The sequence below is a fragment of the Neovison vison genome, chromosome 1 (assembly GCF_020171115.1).
Source record: "Neovison vison isolate M4711 chromosome 1, ASM_NN_V1, whole genome shotgun sequence".
Taxonomy (NCBI): Eukaryota; Metazoa; Chordata; class Mammalia; order Carnivora; family Mustelidae; genus Neogale; species Neogale vison.
Window position 1 is genome coordinate 280,503,196 of NC_058091.1, and position 12,280 is coordinate 280,515,475.

General features: G+C 39.0%; 1 protein-coding gene across 3 annotated transcripts in view; it reads right to left on the bottom strand.

The window, feature by feature from the left end:
- PARP8 (poly(ADP-ribose) polymerase family member 8) overlaps positions 1-12,280 on the bottom strand; it is a 175,801-nt gene that overhangs the window by 101,996 nt on the left and 61,525 nt on the right. The window lies entirely within an intron of this gene.

The following is a 12,280-nucleotide window of genomic DNA, read 5'->3' on the forward strand; positions in this document are numbered from 1 at the left end:
TGATTATAAGAAATCTATACATAAACACCTAAACATTAAGTCCTATACGTTATGCTTTCCTAATGACCGTATCCCCCCAAAAATGAGACAGAAGGCTGCAGGAGTTAACGAACATTTCCCATTACAGTAAAATTAGATAAATGTATCTTAACAATGGAAAGAACAAAAAGTTGTCTAGTGATCCTTTACTCAAGGATCAACAAGAATGTCTTCTTCTTCAGCATATAAATAAATTTAAGAACTCTACCGGACTTCCTGGATTTACTTGAGCCACACCTGTACAAGCAAAGGCACAATGCTATGACTTTCCTAGTTTACATTTTCATTTGACTTGAGTCCAACAGACAAACACATTCATTCTTTTGGACAGAAGAGCAAAAGAGCAATCAATTGAAAAAAGAAATTAAAAATGGAAAGACCTTGTTTTGATTTTACTTTCTAAAGGCCAAAAGATAAAAGGCTTGAGAAACGGCAGGAGATGGGCGTGGGGGGAGAACATTATGATCTTTATTCACAGAGTAGCAGAGTGGAACGGAAGTCAATAATCACCTAACTCACACTCTCACTGTGCAGATGAAGAAACATAATTTTATACGGATTCCCTCATTTCCATGCGGAACCAGAAGCAGAGCTAGGTTTTCTGACTTTTTCCTCTAAGCCATTTGGGTCTTGTGATTTTGTGAACCGAGTTTTGTTAGGGCAAGAAATTTCTGATTATTTTGCAAGAAGATTCAAATCGTTCTTCCTCAAAATATTTCTGAAGATAGAAGGCACAGAGAAAAGTTACTGTCCCAAAGCAATTCAAAGCCACCAAGCATCCCTCCTTCCACAGGTTACAACCTTGTCTTGTAATTAATATGCTTAAGTTTACACAGGCATTTCTTCATCTGTTCTATTTCACCTTTCATCATTATTAACAGAAGAAATGATTCACATTCTAAAAGTACAGCGCTGTTTTCAAAGGAAGACACTTAAACTATAACAAAAATATCTCAATGTTTTTTGGCAATGAATAAATATTCCATCAGTTAAAGTACTGGTTAATAATCAGCACACACACTCACTTCTGTGCCATCAGCTTTCCAAGAAACAAAAATAGGTCTGACATTTATAAAATCACATAGACTAACAAGAAAAAAATGAAACTAAGACCAAACAAAATCCAGTTAAAATTCTTACACAATCTATACTGATGACTTTAAGTTTCAGGTTTTTTAAAAACATATTTCAGTTTCAAAAGAGGAAATATACCCAGATGCTTGCCCTAATTAGCATCAGACAAACAGTAACACTTCTTAATACCTTAGTTAAAGTGTTTCATGTGTGTTCCCTTCAAGAAGGCATTTAAAGTGTTTGTAGGACAACACGTGCATACTCAAATGCATCTAGCTCCTTTCTTCTCCCACTTTCCATCCTCAAATAAATTCTACTCAGGTAACAGACATTTGATAAAAGAGAGGAAACATTTCAAGGCCAGGCTTCATAGTCCTAATATACACTTTTTTTCTCCTTTTAAAACCAATGTATATTTTTATGTTTAAAGTCAGCAAGGTGACAAGAAGGATACTGAAGTTGTTGTCAGTGTCAAGAAAGAGTCCAAATTTATCAGTAAGAATGGGAAGGAAAAACATTTGAGACAGCTAATCTGGAAGAGATGGATGGAAGATGCCTACAGGAGATATTCATACCTAACTGAAAAGAAATAATTCAAAAAGAGTTACCTTGCTGAACTGCAAAGAGAAATAAAACGTATTCCCATAACACTCATAAAATTATAGTCATAAAAATGGACCATCTACCTGGGCCTCTTATTTTATAGGTTAAGGAAATTAAGGTGCAGAGAGGTCTATCAATTTGTCTTTGGTTACAAAGCACTTGGTCCAGAATTTAGGTCTCCTTTGATCCAACTGCCTTTCATTAAATTTCACCATTTTCACGATTATTTAACTGCATCTATACAGCATATTTATTAACATTTATACACAGCAGAACACCAGCTCTTGCTCCAAGTCAGAAATGAATCAATTTAAACCAATCATGAAATGTACTTAATAACCTAATGTGAAAAAAAAAAACAACAACTTACTTTTCCTCTAAATTTTCTTTCCTTAGCACAGCACCGTTTGTGGATGGAGACACGTCTAACTCTATTTGGCATAAGTTTTGCAAATCAGTATTAGTTAGCAAAGGAAAGTTCTTTTAATGATGGGGTGACTGTTTAAACTACTTTTATTTAGTTCATCGTTACAAGAGCAATGAAAGCAAAATATGTCTAATTTTATTTTTTTAAATGATTGAGATTTTCACTTTAGAAGAGGAGCAATGTTCAACAACCACACACTTACGTATATATGTACCATAAAACTGGACCACAAAATCACTTTATTTTTGAGGGAAAAAAGTTTTGAATATGCATTCAATACTTTTTAAATGAGCTCTTTGTTACCTTTTTCTACTTCAATGAAGATCTTTGATTTGTCTCATCACATTATTAAAACTTTTTCAAATTTAACATAGAGATACCTGCAATATGAAAGGATATGGAAAAACTCTAAAATAGTCCATATAAAATTTCATTTTGAGTGATATAAGAACTATCCTTTATAAGTGATGCAGCATTTTAAATTCTGTTGGGGAAGCTATCCATTCAAAAAATATTTAACTTCCTTGATTTTAAAGAATTAGTTTTACTTTTTATCTTTAAATATTTTTGTATCAGACATTCTTGGGAAAGGAAAAGCAACTAATTCTGGGAGGGGAGTAGCCAAAAGTCTCATGTGGGTTCCAAAAAAGGAAGGTGGGGGAGGGTGGAGGGGAAGAGAGAAAGAGAAAGAAAGAAAAAAGAGAGGGAGGGAGGGAGGGAGAGAAAGAAAAAAAAAGAAAGGAAGGTAGATGGAGGGGGGGAGGAAGGAAAGAAAAAAAAAAAAAAGTCTGTGTAGTTTTAAGAACTGAGGAAACTGTAGGATGTTGATTTTTAAAATGTGATTCCTACAAAAACAAGAACCTGACACACAAACAGATAGTTTGACAGGAAAGCAAAAGCGAAGCTGAGACAGCCATCAGTTAAATTGCACTCAGAATATTAAAGAAAAGAATATGAGAATGATGTCAATTTAAGGATTATGTGGAAGTATCAAATGACAAATGTTTCTCAGAACTCTAAGTATTAAGATCAACAGATTCATTTTGACCACTTTTAATGAGGTGATTCATAGATAACTCAAAATTCAGATCATTCTTTGAAGTCAGTCTAATCACCACAGCATCGTTTGGTCAGGTGTATGTAATCCCATCACGTATATGCAGTCTGAGATCTAAAACTGCAAATATCAATAAAGCTTCTTCCCTGGATGCTGTCTTTTGACAGAGGAAACAAGATAATGGCTTAGAAATATTTGTTAGAACTGAAAGGAAAATACTTAAGCCTTAATTAATTCCACCTAGAAAAACGACACAGCAAGAATGCTGGCAATGGTCACATCTGCCCAGCTCTGGTCCTAAGACCTTCCTTCTCCAACAGGCACTATCCTAACCCACCCTGACATTTACAAAAATGCCTCTGAGGAAGTAATTCAAAGTCATTATCCTATTATGACTAAAAATACTACAAAACAAAAGACTTTTAACATTTGTGAGCTTTTAAAAGCACACAGAAGGTCTTATAAATATGGCAAATATTAAGCCCTTGAGAAGAATGACATTCATGCTCAGGGTGAAAAGAAGTCCTAAGGAACTATATTCCGTGATTAGCTCCCACCCACCATTAATCGAACTCTCGCATTCGTGCAGCCAGTTATAGAGTTAAATGATTATTGAAGACCTACTTTGTGCCAACACAGCTGCATTAAAAATAGACGCAGCCCCTGAACTCAGGAAGTTCCATGTATGGCCAAGGAAAATACAATAAAAATATTGCCCAAATAAATGAAAACAACAGCCGTGACAAATGTTGTGAAGAAAGAGGACACCGTAAGTGAGAGCATAAAACAAGGGCAGAAGACTTGCCGCTGGTGCAGGGACGGGAAGTTTCCCACAGAAATCTGTAAAGGAGCAAAAGGAAAGGAGTGGAGAATTTTTTTTTTTTTTAAGATTTTATTTATTTATTTGACAGACAGAGAGAGATCGCAAGTAGGCAGAGAGGCAGGCAGAGAGAGAGAGAGGGAAGCAGGCTCCCTGTTGAGCAGAGAGCCCTATATGGGGCTCGATCCCAGGACCCTAAGATCATGACCTGAGCCAAAGGCAGACGCTTTAACCCACTGAGCCACCCAGGTGCCCCAGGAGTGGAGGAATTTAAACACACCACCCATGTTCTTCAAAATTTTCATTTTCTAGCCTTACAGCTTCCAAACTAAATGTGGAGGGCAGAGACTGTATTTTATTCCTTTAGATATCTGCAGTATCTGTAGCCCCCCGCATGCTAGAAGGTGCAAATCATAACCTGCTTTAACCTATTTTGCTGAAAAGAATGGAAAGCAAGCCTACAAGGAATGTGGACTCCCTGAGTATTTAAATTTTGTAAAATATTGTCCCCCTCTACCCCTGCCACAAGTTTGACCAAAACCCTTGCCACAAATCTGATCGAAGCACAGTATCTACACACAGAAGATGACCATGAAAAGAGGGATACAGCTTGGCGGGATCAGTGTCCATCTTTTCCAGAGGGCACTGGAAACAGGAGCAGTAGGTGCGGGCACTGGGCAAACTCCAACAGAAGGGAGGATTTGGCACGCCAGAGCCAACGCTGACTCACAACGTGTCCAAATGAGCCTACAGCATTTTTTACAAGGAAGTGGCTCGGATGTTCCTTAAAAGAAGGGGAGTTGGTCATAAAAATACGACAGCCCCCCTACAGAATGATTACCGAAACTAGTATGGCGGCAACCCTCTGTCACTCGTAAAACACTAGTACAAAGAAAGTGCCTGTGCTTTTCTTACCAACTTAAAAGGCCCTGAGAAATCTCACATTAGTTTGATTTACGATTGTCAATGCCGTCCTTACCCTAGAGCATGGAGTTGCTTTATCCTTAGTGGAAGAGCAGTTTCTCAAGACCACTCTTCCAGTTACATCCACAAAAGAAATAATGTAAAACACAGAGTGATGGATTGTTCTAAGATGTGGCTTCCCTCCCCAGTACGTGTCTACCCTGCCCCTTTTGGGCCAACAGAGGTACCTGGCTTCTGCCCTTGGAGAAAGGTCCACTGCAAGGGCACAGAGATGCTCTGTGAGGACGAACCCTGAGCAGTGCCTCTCATACTTGGATAGGACTTGTCTGTACAGTCCTTGGTGGTCCCGCCCTTCTGAGAGAATATTCAAGAGCCAGCAAGTCTATGTGAGACCAGCATACAAAGCAGCTCCCTTGTGAGTTTTCCTGCATTGGGGAGAAAGGAACTTTCTGAATCATCTCTGTGGCCAAGCCAATTTTATTAAATGGAGCTTTGTTCCCAAGGGAATTTTTAATTGAGACATCACTGGCAATATGCACCATGCTTTTACAGTGGCTGGTGATGCTAATCAATGTGGTTAAAGGTGAAGAAACAGCCTCCCTCTCAGATTCTCAAATCACATCTGAGGTACTCCTATCAGTAAAAACACGTTCATAAAATGGAAAAAGACATAAAAGCTGAAAGATAGGGTAACAAAACAGTTTCCACACCTCATTCGACAGATTTTTACTGAACACCTTTTACGGAATACACACTTAATGACATCATTTTTTTTTGTTTTCGTTTTTTTTTAAATGCCATACATTCACAATTACTATGTAGCTGAGGAAACAGGGACTCCCAAGCTTTGAAACACTCCCCCGGTCAGGCCCTACCAAGAGAAAAAATGAAGCTTCAAACCCAGGTTTGTCTGACACCACCACTAAAAGAATCTTTTTTCAAAAAAAGAAAAAAAAAAAAAAAGTGGAGGGGGACCTCAAAGGAACAGGGCAAGCGGTAAAATCGCCCCATAGAGAGCAATCAAGCTTCCCAAAAAGAGGCTCGGATTTCCTTTCCGAGGATGTCAAGGCACAGCCACACCCGGAGGGCTCTAAGGGAAGCTTCGGAGGAATGTAGACAGGCACTGAATTAGAAAAACTATCGGAGCAGGACTGTTTACCACCTGAGAAGGCCAACACCAGCAGTGCCATTTCGAACCACAGCCAGCCGCAGAACAGAACACACCGGTTATGTTTCAGAAAGACGGATGGATCTTCTGTTGTTGTTATAACTTAGCTATAAACCCTTTCTTAAGTACTGGTATTGTAAAAACTGTATCAACAACGGAAAAGGTCAAAAAACCATTAGTAAATTAATAAATTAATCTGTAATTTGTGTTATGTAGACCACTAGTTCTGTTTTAATTAACAGCCATTATTAACAGTAAACACATGAAATTATGCTTGAATTTCATAAACATGACCTGACTGAACATGTGTTCATGTCAGGATCCACTAGTTGGCTAATAATGTCCCAGACTAATTGTGATGACTCGAAGATAAGATTGTTATTTGAGCCTATGTGTCAGTATCCTGCTAAAAATGGAACTAGGTAGGGGCTCCTGGGTGGCTCAGTTGGTTAAGCGTCTGTCTTCGACTCAGGTCATGATCATAGGGACCTCAGATGGAGTCCTGCATAGGGCTCCTTGTTTGGTGGGGAGCCTCATGCTCCCCCTGCTTGCTCTCTTGTCTTTCTCTCTCTCTCTCTCTCTCATTCTGTCAAATAAATAAATAAAATCTTTTTAAAAGTATATAACTAGGTAAATAATTCTCTGATTGTTCTCACATTAGACATCAGCCAGCATTCACCTCTAGCTAATACACACAAACATAAACATTATGTAAAATGCTTTATAAAGAACAACTACTTTCCTTTACCTGGTAGTAAGCTACTAGTCCAATCAAAAAATTCTGCAGTGATAACAATGAAAACGTTGAAATGAAGAATATCATATACAGCCAAAACTGCCATATGTATTGCTTTTGCCAAAAAATTTTTAAAACAAATAACACGAGTATAGTATTTCCCATTAATGAAAAGTTAAATTGTAGGCAGATGAGTGGAAGAGGGAAAAATATCTAACATTTCACCGAATACCATGGACAGTCACTTCAGAGGGACACAACTGTGGTTCTTACGCATCTAACATATCACATTGTCAATATCATTTCAGGTAGCTGCAAATTCCTTTCTGAATCAATCAACTTCTGTTTTCAGTCAAGGGTAACTAAACTGATTTTTTTCCTTTCCTGTGCTGGCCCATGTACTATATCATTTAAAAGGAAAGAAAACAACAAATTTGATTTAGCTATAATTTATTTTAACATTTTATTAGCTATAATTATTTTAAATGCATCTCCTGGAAAGTTAGCAATCTGCATGCTTATTAAGGTAGGTAAAAGTAAAGAATCCATTTTCTCACATACAATCAATTTCACCGAGCTATATATCTGTTTCTTCATTCCACAAGCAGAAAGGAAAAGCATGTAATCTGAAGAGACAATCATATTTTTGGGCATTTTTACAGTTGGTCCTGAAGAATATTTATAGGCATGTCATCGCACAGATGGAGGTTGACCCAAAGAGAATAATTTCTTCTGGAGAAATTGAAATCCTCTACTTAAAATTTAAAAAAGAAACTAAATTCCTCATAAATAAACTTTTAAAAATATTTCAATGTCTCTAGGATGTAAACATTTGACTGAAAAGAAATATTTTTAAAATTTCCTTCCCTTCTTCCTAAAAGAGGTTTTTGTTGTTGCTGTTTGTTTGTTTGTTTGTTTTTAACCCTAATAAGGAATAGAAATAAACCTGTTTGGGGAAATCTGGAAATATTCTCCAACAATGCATATTTTTTCTTATGTTTCCTTTATTTTTCTCATTCAGTTTGCTTTTTTCTTATTTTCCTTTCTCGAGAACTTACTCTTACCTCTAATTGTAGGATTACTACCACCAAGCTTAAAGGTTCTACCTGCCATGGGTAAACCATAAATTTAATGGATCACACCATTACACAGTTTAAAAAGCTTCTTCTCACATTACAAGTATGAATGAACAAGAAAACAAACAGAGGTTAACAGATTTATTTAATACCGTATAGCAAGAAAGTGATAGAATGAGCACAAGAACCTAGTATTCATGCAAACACAAACCTCCTTAAATGAAGTTAAATGCAAATCACCCAAGAACAAACCATCACTGCTTTTCAAAGAGAAAGGCCCTTGCTGTCCAAACACTTCCCTATTCAAACACTTAACCATACTGATGTTAAATCAACAGCATCATCGTCATCACGATTATATCATCGTCACCAAAGTCAGGAGAAGGCAACTATTTTATCTAGGAAATGAGAGAGAATAATCTATTCCTAGTAGAGAATACACTGAACTCAAAACCCTGGGGCAAGAGCGCAAGAAGGAGAAATTGAGTAGCTAACCATTGCTTCCGACCACCAGACTTTTCAGGACTCTGAAGGAAGTTCTTAAAACGAGCATCGGAGAACCAAATGAGAACATTAAAAAAATTATTATCCATGAAAGGCATCTGAACGTTGATTCACAAGGGAAAGGAATTTTGAGCTTATTGCCAATATTTGCATGCAAAGTAAAAGCTATTACCATATTTAAGAGGCAAAAATATACTTTAACATTCATAGAGTGAAAAGGCTGGGCAAGAAATAATAAGTTATCTCTAATCAGTTAATTATTTCAAATGGCATCTGATAGCTGTTGACTGTTGCCAAGCCACATTACGGATCATTCCAGTAAGCTGGCTATAAAACAATACAATTACCAATGTTAATTATCTGCTGCAGAAATATTCATGATTTAGAGTGAACTGAAATGCCTCCTTGCTGCTGGACTGTCCCACACATTCCTAGTGAGTACACCACTCACATCATTCTACAGGGTTAGGAAAGGTCTGGAGTAACATGAGATGCATAAGATCTTTAAGTATACAAAACATCCATGCCTGAAAATTTGGGCAAATGATCCCTGGGAGAGGCAATGTCCTGTGCTCTCTAAATCCCGTGTCTTCCTGAAGACACAGCTGGATTCCAAGGTCCCAAGACGGTCCCATTTGATACCTGCTCCAGTCGGTGGGAGCCCAGGCTTAATAAACTACTGGACCCAGCAATCTGCCAAGGCTTCACCCTCCTCTGCACTCCATCCACAAGTGCAAGAAACAAAGGCTCATGAAAGTCATGAAGAAGGGCGCCTGCGTGGCTCAGGGGGTTAAAGCTTCTGCCTTTGGCTCAGGTCGTGTTCCCAGGGTCCTGAGATGGAACCCCGCATCGGGCTCTCTGCTCGGCAGGGAGCCTGTTTGCTTCTCTCTCTCTGCCTACTTGGGATCTCTCTCTCTCTGTCAAACAAATAAATAAAATCTTAAATAAAGTCATGAAGAAAAGTTTCATGGGCAAAGCCCTGAAATGACATACAACACTTCCATCCATGTTCCATTCTCTGGAACTCAACCTAAGTGCCAGGGAGGCTAGAAAATGTAGTCTAGGTGTGTGCCCAGGAGGAAAGGAATTGGGTGGAGATATAAAAGTCTATACCATAGTATCTTTTAACACTTGTAATACATTTGGCTTATTGTAATTTTTTAAAATTTTTTATTTATTCATTTGAGAGAGAGAGATCACAAGTAGGCAGAGAGGCAGGCAGAGAGAGAGAGGAGGAAGCAGGCTCCCTGCCGAGCAGAGAGCCCGTTGCGGGACTCGATCCCAGGACCCTGAGATCATGACCTGAGCTGAAGGCAGAGGCTTATTAAACCACTGAGCCACCCAGGGGCCCTTATTGTAAAATTTAATTACTTTGAAACTCTGCCATTAACTATAGAACTTCCGTTCTCCAATGTCTTTCTTTAGAAATTAATGGCAGAGAAAAACAAATAGCCATACAGGCGTGCCTTGGAGATCTCACAGGTTTGGGTCCAGACCACTGCAATAAAGCAAATACCACAATAAAGCAAGTCAAAAGAATTTTTGTTTCCCAATGCATATAGCTTTATTTACCCTATACTGTAGCCTACTGGGTGTGCAATAGCATTGTCTAAAAGAACAATGTACACACTTCAATTAAAGAATACTTTGTTGTCACAAAACACTATCCATCATTTGAGCTTTCAGGGAGCTATAATCTTTTTGCTGATGTAGGGTCTTGCCTTGATGTTAATGGCTGCAGATCAATCCGGGTGGTGGCTGCTGAAGGCGGAGATGACTGTGGCAATTTCTTAAAATAAAGACAACAATGAAGTCTGCCGCATTGATGGCTTCTTCCTTCCGCTAATGATTTCTCTGTAGATGAGATGCTGTTTGATAGCTCTTTGCCAGCAGGAGACCTTCTTTCGAAACTGGAATCAATCCTCTCAAACTGGGCCACTGATTTACCTACAGCCTTCGTTTACGTAATATTCTAAATCCTTTGCTGTCATTTCAACGATCTTCACAGCATCGTCACCAGGCGTGGATTCCATCTCAGGAAACCACTTTCTTGGCTCATCCGTAAGCAAGAAGTCCTTATCTGTGAAAGTTCTATCATGAGATGGCAGCAACCCAGTCACATGTGCAGGCTCTACTTCTAATTCTAGTTCTCTTGCTGTTTCCCCCATATCGGCAGTGATTTCCTCCACGGAAGTCTTGAACCCCTTCAAGTCATCCATGAGGGCTGGAATCACCTTCTTCCAGACTCGGGCCACACTGTCTTTTTTGACCTCTTCCCTTGAATCAGGTATGTTCTCCAAGGTATCTTCAATGGTGAATCCTTTCCAGAAGGTTTTCCATCTCCTCTGCCCAGTGTCATCACAGAAGTCACTATTTATGGCAGCTCAAGCTTTACGAAACGTATTTCTGAAATAATAAGACTTAAAGTTGAAATGACTGCTGCAGAATGGATGCTGTGTTCGCAGGCATGAAAATAACACTCACCTCGTTGTCCACCTCCATCAGAGGAGCTCCTGGGTGACCAGGTGCCCTGTCAATGAGCAGCAATATTTTCAAAGAAGCATTTTTTCTTTCCTAAGGTCTCAACAGTGGGCTTAAAATATTCAGTAAACCATGTTATAAAAAGACATGTGCAGTCATCCAGGCTTTATTGTTCTGTTCACAGAACATAGGCAAAGTCAATTCAGCATCACTCTAAAGGGCCCCAGAATCTTCAGAATGGTAAAAGCCCTGGCTTCTATCTTAAAGATCTTAGGGGATTAAAGCTGCTTTAATCCCCTAACAAGAAGGTCAGCTTGTCCTTGGAAACTTGAATCCAGGCACTGACTTCCGTTTAGCTCTGAAAGTCCTAACTGGCATCTTCTTCCAACATAAGGCTGTTTCATGTCCATTGAAAATGCACCACTTAGGGCAGCCACATTCATGACCTCAGCTAGATCTTCTGGGTAACCTTCTGCCGCTTCTACATCAGCACCTGCTGCTGCCTCTTGCATTTTGATGTTATGAAGACGGCTTCCTTCCTGAAACCTCATGCCCTAGTCTCTGCTAGCTTCACACTCTCCTTCTGCACCTTCCTCACCTTCCATAGCCTTCATAGAATTGGAGAGTTAGGTCCTTGCTGTGGTCTAGGCTTTGGCTTAAGGGCATGCTGTGGGTGGTCTGATCTTCTATCCAGACCACTCCAACTTTCTCTATAATCAGCAATAAAGCTGTTTTTCTTACTTATCATTTGTGTGTTTACTGGAGTATCACTTGTAGTTTTATTTAAGAACTTTTCCTTTGCATTTACACCCTAGCTAATTGGTGGCACAAGAGGCAAGCTTAGCTTTTGACCTCCCCCTCAGCTTTTGACGTGCTTTTCTCACTAAGCTTAATAATTTCCAACTTTTGATTTAGAGTAAGAGACATGTGACTCTCCCTTTCACTTAATCACTTGGAGGCCACTGCAGGGCTATTAACTAGCCTAATTTCAATATTGTCTTGTCTCAGGGAATAGGGAAGCCCGAAGAGAGGGAGAGAGTCAGTGGAGCAGTCAGAACATACACATTTATCCACAAAGTTCCCCATCTAATGGGTGCAGTTCAGGGCTCCCCAAAATAATTAGAACAGTAGCATCAAAGGTCACTGACCACAGATCACCATAAATATAATAACAATGAAAATGTTTGAAACATTGCAAAAATTACCAAAAAATTACCAAATGTGACAGAGACACACAAAGTGAGCAAATGACGTTGGGGAAATAATCCCAATGGAGAGAGGGCAACATAGGGTTGCCATGAGCCTTCAATTTGCAAAAAATGAAACACCCGCAAAACACAATAAAGCAAAGCACAATAAAATGAGGTATGC